The sequence below is a fragment of the Zalophus californianus genome, chromosome 8 (genome assembly GCF_009762305.2).
Source record: "Zalophus californianus isolate mZalCal1 chromosome 8, mZalCal1.pri.v2, whole genome shotgun sequence".
NCBI classification, from domain to species: Eukaryota; Metazoa; Chordata; class Mammalia; order Carnivora; family Otariidae; genus Zalophus; species Zalophus californianus.
Window position 1 is genome coordinate 22,133,624 of NC_045602.1, and position 11,381 is coordinate 22,145,004.

The following is an 11,381-nucleotide window of genomic DNA, read 5'->3' on the forward strand; positions in this document are numbered from 1 at the left end:
ACCTTCATTCATTTCCCCCACCCTCCATACCCCATCTCTGGCACCCATCAGTCTGTCTCTGTATCCATGAATTTGGTGTTTTTAGATTCCACATACAAGTTTTTGTCTTTCCCTGTCTGACTTATTTCACTTGGCACCGTGCCCTCAAGGTCCATCCATGTTGTTGCAAATAGCAGGATTTCCTTCTCTTTTATGAATGAACAATAGTCCATTCTATATGTTACCCCATTTTCTTTATGCATTCATCCATCAGTGGATATTTAGGTTGCCTCCATGTTGTTGTTGTTGTACTAGGCTTATTACGCATTGTTCTCCATGGTGATCCAGCCAGCTTACAATTTGAGTAAGAGTTTGGGATTGACTTGGAATGCTTGCTGATAATAAGGAGATCTGAACACGTGTAATGGCAGAAGGGAGAAGGAGTTATTTGAGGAAAGTAATTTGGGTGCAAGAGAGAAAGGGAGCAAATGGGGAAGATCTTGGGGACACCAGGGAAGGGGTAACCTTGCAGAGGAGGGAAGGGTTGCCTTCCACTGAGACTGGTAGGAGGAGAGGGTGTGGCTCTTTCTACCCATGACTTGCAGGGTGAAGCCCAGGGGAGATGAGTGGCGTTCCTGCTAAGAAAAGACCTTTTCCTCAGTGAAATGGAGCCAATACCACTTGTTGAGGTAGGGCTGAGGTCTTGAAGGTCTGAATTAACCGCTGTAAGAAATGAGCCTGGGCGTATGAGAGATGAATAGAAGTCTTGTTCAGGGCCGAGGGCTGACTTGGACCCAGGGATCCCTAAGAGGCTCAGTCTCTGAAGTCCTCTACCCTGGGGAGCAGCAGTGAGTGGCCAGCAGCGAGGGCAGGGTCATGTTCAGCCAAGGTTTCTGAGGAGGCAGAATTTAAGATGGCATTGAAGCAGCTGGCCCTAAGGTCAGAGGTGGAGGGAAGAGCTACAAATCTAAGAGAGGCGTTGGTTGTCAGCAGAAGGAGGGGGCAGAATAATTACAGGCTCAATGAGAACAGAAGGCAGGTTTGGAATATGAGGGATGAGTAGTAAGGAGGTTATTGACAGAAGAAGATTTTAATTTTAAAACTTGGAAGACACTGCTTTTACTTTTCATTATTTACCTTGGTGTAATGTTTGCGGTGTTTTTACATGGGCAGGTTATTACCAATAACATTTTTTAAAAAGACTTATTTATTCGAGCAAGAGAGTGAGAGAGCGAGCAGGGGTTGGAGCAGAGGAAAAGGGAGAGAGAGAATCTCAAGCAGACTCCACACTGAGCAGGGAGCCCAATGCAGGGCTCGATCCCACAACCCTAAGATCATGACCTGAGCCAAAACCAAGAGTCAGACGCTTAGCTGACTGAGCTCCCCTCAGGGGCCCCATCAGTAACATTTTTTAAAAACTAATTTAACATCTGGGGGGTTGTGCCTCCAGAGTGTGGCTGGACCACTCTGAGATTGATGAAGGAGAAAAGAAGATGCAGGAGGATCCCAAAGTCTGGCTTGCTAAGTGTTAAAACTGCCAGGTGTCTCTGCTTATCAACCAAGAGCTCCTGTGGTCACAGCTCATCACTGCAGGGTGGCCCCCAGCCACCAGCCTATAAACACCCACACACCAGTACTGTTTCAAACCAGAGGACGCCGACCTTCCCTAGGCTTGGCAGCATTTTCAACGTGATGTCCTGTGGTTCTGGCTGCTTCCGACCCTCTGACCAGGTGCCCTACAGAACCATTCCTCTCCGGCCTCTGTCAGTGAGGGTTCTTCCTTCAGGCAGATCAGCCCCTTGCCAGGAACACAGTTTTGGGTTTTTTTGTTTGTTTGTTTTTCTTTTGTTTTTAATAATTTTTTATTTTTATGTTAATCACCATACATTACATCATTCGTTTTTGATGTAGTGTTCCATGATTCATTGTTTGTGCATAACACCAGGAACACAGTTTTGTGAGTGTAGTGGGGCTTCTGTGTCAACCTCACAAATCTCCTCCCTGGGTGCTTTGTGCAGTGTACAAACTCTGTGTCTGTATACAGCAACCCTGTTTCTCTTCTTGCCTGTTTTGAAAGAGGCCCTTCCCTCCCGACCCCTCTTTTTCTCATGTGCTCCTAGATCATCCACTTTGACCCTGACCCTGACTGACACCCATGGCTGTGGGCTGTAGTTCACTTGCCGGATTCACATTACCTCCAGGCTGCACAACCGAGCCATTTATGCAGCTCGCCCTTCACAGCAGTCACGGGGGCTGATAGCAGGGAGCTGAGCAAGGTGGAAACGCGTGGAAAGTCAGGTGCCGGCATCAACGTGGGGAGATGGAAAAGCCAGGGCCAGTGCTCTGCATTCTTTCCAGGGCCTTCAGCTAAGACTAAATTTTGCCTGGCCATTTTGTAAATGATGTTTCGTTAAAGCCAGCACTGAGCAGGAGTGTGGCTCCCTGCCAGTCCCTACCAGGAAGGCACAAACAGCTTGCGGCACAGGCCTCAAGCCAGGTGGGGTAGGAGCTAACGTGCATTGTTTTGCATGTAGAATTTAATGGAATCTTTGTAAACATAGCCTCCTGCCATTGCTCTTTTCTCTTTTCTCCTAGGCAGCCTAGGTGAGAATAATTAGTCCTTGGCCCATAACTACTAACTGAAGAGCAACAGGACAACTGATAGGCTGCAGTCCATGAAAGAGCCTTGAACCTGGAGTTGGGAGGCCTGGGCTCAGAGTTATGTGACCATGAACAAATCACATCTCTCCTTGATCCCGTTTCCTTTCGTGTAAAATGAGGGTTCTTTACATATGCTGTTCCCTTTCACCCGGAACATTCTTTCCTGGACTTTCTGGGCTGACTGTCCTTAACCTCGCGTGTCTGGGCCTAAGTGTCATTCCCTCGGGGAAGTGTCTCATGACCTCCACCCCAACTCCACTACAGGCTGGGGCCCCGCTGACAGGCTTTTTCAAATTATGGATCACAAACTTTAATTGGTTGTGAGATCAATTTATTGGGTTGTAACCAGCATTTTGTAAATGAATAGACCAGAAAATGTCAGAGTGCAGAGTTCATAGTAAGAATAAGAATTGTTTAATGAAACTTTTGTTTTATTAAACATGTCTATATGTGTACATATATTTCTTGGATTATAATGTAAAATATATTTTTTACTAAACAGTTGAAAGGCATTGCTTTCAAAACACTCTAGTTCTATATTTTTCCTCTTAGCACTTAATGTGATTATAATTATAGAGTTATTTGTATGATTTTTTTTAAAGATTTTTATTTATTTATTGAGAGAGAGAGAATGGTAGAGAGAGAGCATGAGAGGGAGGAAGGTCAGAGGGAGAAGCAGACTCCCCGCTGAGCAGGGAGCCCGATGCGGGACTCGATCCCAGGACTCCAGGATCGTGACCTGAGCCGAAGGCAGTCACTTAACCAACTGAACCACCCAGGTGCCCTATTTGTATGATTATTATATTACTATTTGTCCATTTCACTAGACAACAAGTTCCATGAGTCAAGGACCAAGACTGACTTACTCATCCACATCAGACCCAGAAATAGTTGAGGCTCAACAAATAAGCTCATCGCTCAATGAGTGGCTTTCTGAGGTGTGTTTTGTTGCCCTCAGTCCTATGTAGTCGTTCCTAGGAGTGAGTAGACAGTGACTGTAATGATAAACTAACGAGCCCTCGCATTCATCCCTAATGGACAAGAGGACCAGAAAGAGCAGATCTCTGACTGCTCCTCTCCAGGTTGGGAGTGGCACTGGAACCCGAGAAGGCTCCAACCAGCTCCTCTCAGAGGCAACTAGGAAGCAGATACCACAACCACCGTCTATTCAATAAGGCCTCACTTGGGCAGAGTCAACTTTCCGGTAAGGTAGAGACAGAGACATTCAGGGAGCAAAACCCACCACATAATTTGTGCTTCCATGAAAAGAAAGCTGACTGGTCTAGCGCTGCCTCTCCCAAGGGTGCGTTTCTGGCCCTCCTGGGTGTGGGTGACCAGACCCTGACCTAGGAGCCCGCCAGGTTCCCAGGGTAGACTTCAGAAAGCCCTTTTCCCTCTGTAGCACCTCCACCCTGCCCACCAACACTTCTGGAGAACTGATCTGCGTCATGGGGCATCTTTCTGAAGTCTACCAGTGTAACAGCAGGTACACTGTGCCTTCCCTGATGGAACAAGCCTCTGATTGTAGCCCAGAGAACTTCCTATGGCCGGGAAGGCTCCGTTAGCAAGACCCAGCCAGGCACCGCTCTGCCCAGAGCTCTTCGGGGATGTGCTAAAGGTTGTAACTCAAGAGGACTTGTGACTCTTGAGGGCACTAGGAACCCAATGATAACACAGGCCCTGTGAGGAGTATTTAAGAAGGTCCAATTTGCCCTTTTATCTTTAAAGCTTATCCTTTGAACTCAGATGGTCCTGCCAGCACCTAGCTGTTTTGTGGACATTATGTTGCTTGCTGTCTGGAGCAGATGACCTCTCGGGGAGGGGGGAGGGGGACAAGGGAATAACTAGCTGTTTTAGAGCTCCCAGAACTGTTAGCTGCAACGTCTTAATGTGTACATTGTGTTCAGCTTGGTTTTCTGGAATTGGCAGCGCCTTCTAACTGCCTCTGCAAAGAAGCTGCCTGTCAGCTTCTCGCAGAAGCTTTCCTAGGTATCTGAGCCGTAGTTGGGTTGCTGAAGACAGGAAGCCAGCTGAGAGAAACAACTGAGAAACCTCCCACCCCCGTCCCTTCCCCAGAGGGGGCCGGGGGCTTGGACAGGCATTCCTCCACGACTGTCTGCCGACCGCCAGCTCATCAGCTATTTCTCTGAAGGTCACTTTGGGAATTTTGGATCCCTTGTCCCATTCTCACCCTAGTTAGTAATCCATGCATTCTCACTTGTATCCATGCATTAGCTTTCCCATGAATTAAAAAGAATTCTTGAAAATCGCTATTAACTTGCCCATATTTCAGAGAAACGTCTAAGAGTAATGTGTGTTTAACTAATAACTTGAGTGTACAGGTCATCAAAACCCCCTTTTTTGGATAACAAGTGTAAGTCAAAATTGCCTGTAAAAGTATTTTAAAATTAAAGCATTATGGGGGCGCCTGGGTGGCTCAGTCGGGTGATCGTCCTACTCTTGATCTCAGCTCAGGTCTTGATCTCAGAGTCATGAGTTCAAGCCCCGCGCTGGGCTCCACACTGGGCATGGAGCCTACTTAAAAAAAATTAAGGCATTACAGAAACACACTAAGCAGGAAGTAGAAGTCTTCCATGACCTTGTCCCCCAAAAAGAATCGCTGCTGTTTTGTTGAATATTCCAACGTTTTTCTACACACATATTATTTCTTTTAAAAAACGTGGGATCTGACTATTTTTAATATACAGAAAATTGGAAAAGATAGAAACGAGTAATTGAAACATGAAAGCCATTTATAATTCTACCACTCGGATGGTAGTCGCTCAGGCACTGCCCCTCTCCCAAAGCCACCCCAAGGAAACCTACACCCCCAATGCAAAGGTGTGCTGGTTCTGCAAAGCAGCGTTAAGACCCTCTTCTAGTACCCCTTGCCACCAGACCACCAGCCCTAAGACCCCACCCGTTGGAAAACCGGGCGCTGCCATCACTACTTAACTACAGTGACCGTATCGTTGCCTTTCCTCCCAGTTTTTAACTAAATTAGAATCCTATCCACTTACAGTTTTTCTAGCAGTCACTTTTAAATCCCAATGCAGGACCCATGTGCAAAGCACTTCCCATTGCAATAGCATTGCATTTGGTTTTGTCCCTGGTAGCACTATTTCCAAGACACTGACATGTTGGGGGACTTTGTTTTGAGCTCTCCCCTGGAAGACACTTCTCACTGTGCTAGTGGAGAAATGGAAACATAGGGGCAAGGACTTGTTTTAGAGCAAAATAAAACTCTGGCTTAGTTCAACTTACCTACAGGTGTCTAAATGCCCAATATCACTGGCTGAACTGCCTACGTTTGCTGAAACTTCTGGAAAGAAGTAGAAGGGACATCCCTAGGTCCTGAATTCTTCCTTTCCTAGCCTGGGTATCAGCAGCTTAGTACCATTTGGATAGATGTGCTTCAGCTCTGAGACAGGTTGGTAAAACACGTGCCGTGGAAACTCTTTTCCTTCCTTTGGGGAAGGATCCTGGCCCTTCCCCAGTCAGTCAGAGTCCCACCTGGGCCATCCTCCCAGTTCATGACATGTTTCACAATATTCTCGTTCTCGATTCTCTTCTGTACATCTCATTTCTTCATGTGCAAACACAGCCAGGGAGAGTTCTGACAGTGTGGATCTGAGCGGGTGATGTCATTCTCATAGAGGGAACCTGGCAGAAGTAGGCTCTGGAGACCCACTCCACCACCTCAAGTTTGGCCCAGGTCAGTGCCAAGACCACTGAGCAATCAATATAAGCCAGAGCAACCTCCACGAGTGAGAGCAAAAAGGGACTCACAGCTGAGAGTGCAGGTGAGGGCAGGTGGGATCGGTCTGTGGAGCAGCTTCCTAAGGCTGCTACGAGTCTCCATGCACTTAGTGGCTTAGAACGACTCAAGTCTTTTGTACAGTTCTGGAGGTCAGAAGTCCCAAATCAGTGTCAGTGGGCATAGTGGGCTGAATGGTAACTCCCCGAAAGTCCCACTCCCCAGAACCTATGAATGTTACCTTATATGGTGAAAGAATGAATATTACCTCCTATGACAAAAGGTGTGATTAAGGATCTGGAGAAGAGGAGTTTGTCCTGAATTATCTGGGTGGGCCCTAAATGCAATCACATGTATCCTTTAAGGGGGAGGTGGAAGAGGTTTTGAGAGAGAAGAGAAGGAGACGGTATGACCAGAGGCGGAGATTGGAGTGATGTGGTCACAAGCCAAGGAGTGCCTAGAATCACGAGAAACTAGAAGAGGCAAAAACAGATTTCCCCTAAGAGCCTTCGGAGGGCGGCTTGACACCTTGCTTTTGGACTTCTGGTCTCCAGAACAGTGAGACAGTACATTTCTGTTGTGTTAAGCCACTCAGTTTGGGTAATTTGTTACAGCAGCCATAGGAAACTACTATAGTGGGCTAAAATCAAGGTGCTGGCAAGGCTGTATTCCTTCTGGATGCTCTAGGAGAAAATTCACTTCCTTGTCTTTTCCAGCTTCTAGAAGCTGCCTGCACTCCTCGGCTAGCAGCCCTGCATCCCTCTGACCTCCGCTGCCATCGTCACGTCTCTCTACCCTTCCCACTCCCCTCTTACAAAGACCCCTGTGATTATATTAGGCCCACCTATAATCCAAAATAATCTTCGCATCACAAAATCCTTAACTTAATTACATCTGCAAAGCCCTTTTGCCATTTAAGGTAACCTCTTCCCAGGTTCCAGGGATTCAGACATGGACATCTTTGAGGGCCTACCCGCAATCTATATAATCCTAAAGGGTGTGACTGGGAATGGTGGCTCTGTTCACCACATCCCCATGTGTTCAGATTAGATGAACTCATGCAAGTGAGAAAGCATCAAAGGAACACTTCTTTGAGCAGAAGTAGGAAACAGGGAATGCATTACCCCCACAGGTTCTTCTAGGCAGAAATTATAGAAGAGCTGAGGTCAGCTGTGGTAAAAAGAAGGGGTACGGATGTGAGCTAGGCAATGTGAGGTTCTCCCTCTAAGCTTTCAATGTGATGATGTGTGTGTTGCGGGTGGTCTTCTACAGCACTCACCTTTGGGGTTTCTCAGAGACTAAGCTGAATGGGTCTGTAGGGCATTTCATGCAGCCATCAGTCATAAAGCTGGTGCCTATGGAGACACAGCACCCTGAAGATGAGCCAAAGGATGAGTCACAAGAAGTGTACATGGTACTGGGATTAGAGGTAATGGGGCAAGGTTGTTGTAATGGGAGAGTTACAGGGCACGTGAGAAATATATGGGTCCGTCATACGAGACAGAAGCCTTTCCTGCAGGGTGCTTGCTGGTCAGAAGGGAGAGTGAGAAGCAGAAGAGCCGCCATTTGGAACATGTTTCTATCTAGAGGCAAGAATTCAGGAGAGAGCAATCCATAATAGGTACTCTTGAAGGCAGATGGAATGACTTGAGGCGGTTTGAATCTACATCAAGACCGTCAAAAGCAGAGTTTCATTCTGCTTCTGCCTGTCTCTCCAGCTCTGAGAAAGAATACTTTCTTCCTCACAAGTAAATAAAACTTCCTACTTGGATAAGAAGGCATTAATTATTAATGTTTATTTTTATATTTACAGATGAAAGGCATGCCAACTTCAAAGAAATAGAGTTGGGACTGGGGAAGAGAATTAATTCTCAGCATTATAATTATCTACTAGAAAACACTTGTGACTATTTTGAAAGTTTTTCATGATTGACTATAATGGTGGAGAATTTTTAAAAGAAATTTGACAACCAATAAAGAGACCAGGGAAGAGTCTCTGAAGACAGAAATGTTTGTGTTCCTAATCACTCCCCAAGCTCTTTTCTAGGACAAGGCAGTAGACAGAGGTGTCCTGCATGCTTGCAAAACATGATGAGAAGTTATGGTGAATGCCTCGGAACCTTGCCAAATAATTAATGGCTTAAGTCTGCTTCAGCTCCTCTTTTTATAACACAGAGGTCTGAGACTCCAATTAATGAATTTTGCTTTAAAAAGCAGCAGCCTGTTAGATACATGCTCCAGTTTAGAGCATAAAACTCAAGGATGGGGACACAAAGAACCCATCATCCTGGGGCCTCTCTCTGTGGTCAACCCTACTCCCACCTTGTAGGCAGGTGCGCCAGCTGGAGGCCGGGTTCTAATGACCAAGGCCATTGTTACATGGTGTGTCTCTTGGCCCACTGGTCTGAGCAGCCACAGCGATGGGGCACCAGTGTCTTTCATGGGACCAGCATCCTGACTTGATGGAAAGGGAGGCTCCTCCTGGATGGTTCTTTAATATAAGGACTGCCAGTGTCTCAGCATTCAGGGATGCTGTGAGGTAATATCTGTCCCAGTCTCTAGCTCTTTTTTTTAATTTGTATATGTGATCTTCAAGAAGGAACACTGTGTACATTTAGCTTCTTTTTAAATGTTGGCAAAAGGGACCAATTAGCTAAGTGGGCATTAATAACTGTGACCCTTCACTGAAAATTTTTTCAGCATCCATACAGGAAGTCAGCACATTTCTTTGTATTTGTTTCCGAAGTTGCTTTCCTCCATCACAACATTCTAGAATCCAACCAGAAAGAAGACTGAAGCTTTTGGAGATGAGGGGAAACTTCAGTGTAAAAATTCATGCTTTCCCATGACTCAGCTTAATGCTGGGCAGGCCACTGATGGTTCACAGTGACAGAAGCAGGGCTGCCTCAGAGCTGGTAAATGGAAAAATCTTGCATGTGCTCTCTAGAGCACGGTGGTCTCTAGTGTTGTCCTGCCACTGACTCATGAGGAAAGCCTGCGGAAAATGCAGACTTCTGATCCCCAGCCCACATCTGTCTCTGTGAGGGGACGGGCTTAGGAATCTGCATCAGTAAGAGACCAGTCAGATGATTCTTGTGCACCGTAAAATTTGAGAACCTCTGCTCTAGAGAGTTTTCCTTTTTGAGGTATGAGGGGGTCCATCTTGGTTCTTAGGGCTTCATTCAAAGCCAAATGTGACCCTGGCACTCCTTGGCAGAAGAATAACCCTGCTCTTCTTTTTCTGTCTCCTCGGACCTAGGGAAAAGCTGTGCCCTAGCTCAGCACCACCATGTACTGTGAAGCCTCAGGTTTATTATTCATTCTTGCCGTGTGCCAGGCAGACAGCTTCACCTCAACTTTTTTTTTATAAACAGCTCTGTAATTGCAGCATCCTTGTCTCCCAAATTGACACAGAAGTGAAGCCTTGAGATGCAACTATCTTTGTCTTTTTCATTGTCTGATGGCATTCTAAAGCTTTTGTTGACACCCTTAGAAGAAAAGCCTATGTGGAATTTCTGATGACTGTTTTGCAGAACATCAAGAAACATCCACTAAGCTCCAGAGCCCCTGGACAGCCCCTGCTTGGTTGTGGTCAAGGAGGGAAAGGACTTTTCTCTGCTATGAGCTGGGTGCTGTGCAGGATACTTTCCATGTATTGCCTCGATTAATGAGAAAAGTGATCCAGAGTCTGCATAATTCAAGGGAAAGGACAGTAATATCATGAACAAAATGAGAGGCAGGCTTGAATTCTGTTCTCAGCTTCAGTTTTGACTCAACATGGTAGGAGCCCCCCAGTGCCTCTGTTTATCCTTCTATAAAACAAGGTTATTACCCGTTCCCATTGTCCAATCATGAGGTTAGCGTTGGGAATACTTTGAACTTCTCAAATGAAAGAGGATATAAAACTACAAAGTGAAGAGTTGGTGTAGGAGAGGATGCCCCAAGAATAAGAATGAGATGGCTAAATGAGAGAACAATGTAGGGATGTCAGGATCTTCTACTCTGCTACCATGGGGACTTTCTGGGCCTCCAGTTGCCTTCCTTGCCTTATGAAGCGTGAGATGAATACACACTCATAGAGGGAAAGGCAGTCTAGTGTAGTGGGTAAGAGCAAAGACTCAACCTACTGAATCAGAATCTCAAGGTAGGAGATGGGGCAGCTGCAGTTTTAAGAAATTCCCGAGGTGGGGTGCCTGGGTGGCTCAGTCATCGAGTGTCTGCCTTCGGCTCAGGTCATGATCTCGGGGTCCTGGAATTGAGCCCCGCATAGCGGCATAGGGATCCCTGCTGAGTGGCAAAAAGCCTGCTTCTCCCTCTCCCACTCTCTCTGCTTGTGTTCCCTCTCTCACTGTGTCTCTCTGTCAAATAAATAAATAAAATCTTAAAAAAGAAAAAGAAAGAAAAAGGAAGGAAGGAAGGAAAAGAAAGAAAAAAAGAAAGAAGAAAGAAAGAAAGAAAAAGAAAGAAAGAAAGAAAGAAAGAAAGAAAGAAAGAAAGAAAGAAAGAAAGAAAGAAAGAAAGAAAGAAAGAAAGGGAAAGGAAAGGAAAGGAAAGGAAGGAAAGGAAGAAAGGAAAGAAAGAAAGAAAAAGAAAGAAAGAAAGAAAGAAAGGGAAAGGAAAGGAAAGGAAAGGAAGAAAGAAAGAAAGGAAGAAGGAAGGAAGGAAGGAAAGAAAGAAATTCCCAAGGTGATGCTGATGCACACCAAAGTCTGAGGGACAGTATGTCCTCACTAGACCACTGGTGGTCCCCAAAGAGACTGTATTTCCACACCTCTCTTACATGCTCAGGCTGTCCACACTCCCTGAACCACCTTTCATCCATCACAGGCATTATCTCTTGGCTTTGCTTACTACTAAATGGACTGCAACTCCTCCATCAAGGCCCAGATCACAAATCACCTTTTGTCCAAAACTTTCCCTAATCTTTTCAAAGAAATTAACTGTTCCTGAATACAAAAGAATATGCAACCATCAAGGAGAATGA

General features: G+C 45.8%; 1 protein-coding gene across 2 annotated transcripts in view; it reads left to right on the forward strand.

Annotated features, from left to right (window-relative positions):
- Positions 1–11,381, forward strand: part of MAPRE3 (microtubule associated protein RP/EB family member 3) — a 53,901-nt gene that overhangs the window by 11,784 nt on the left and 30,736 nt on the right. The gene's annotated exons all lie outside the window — the stretch shown is intronic.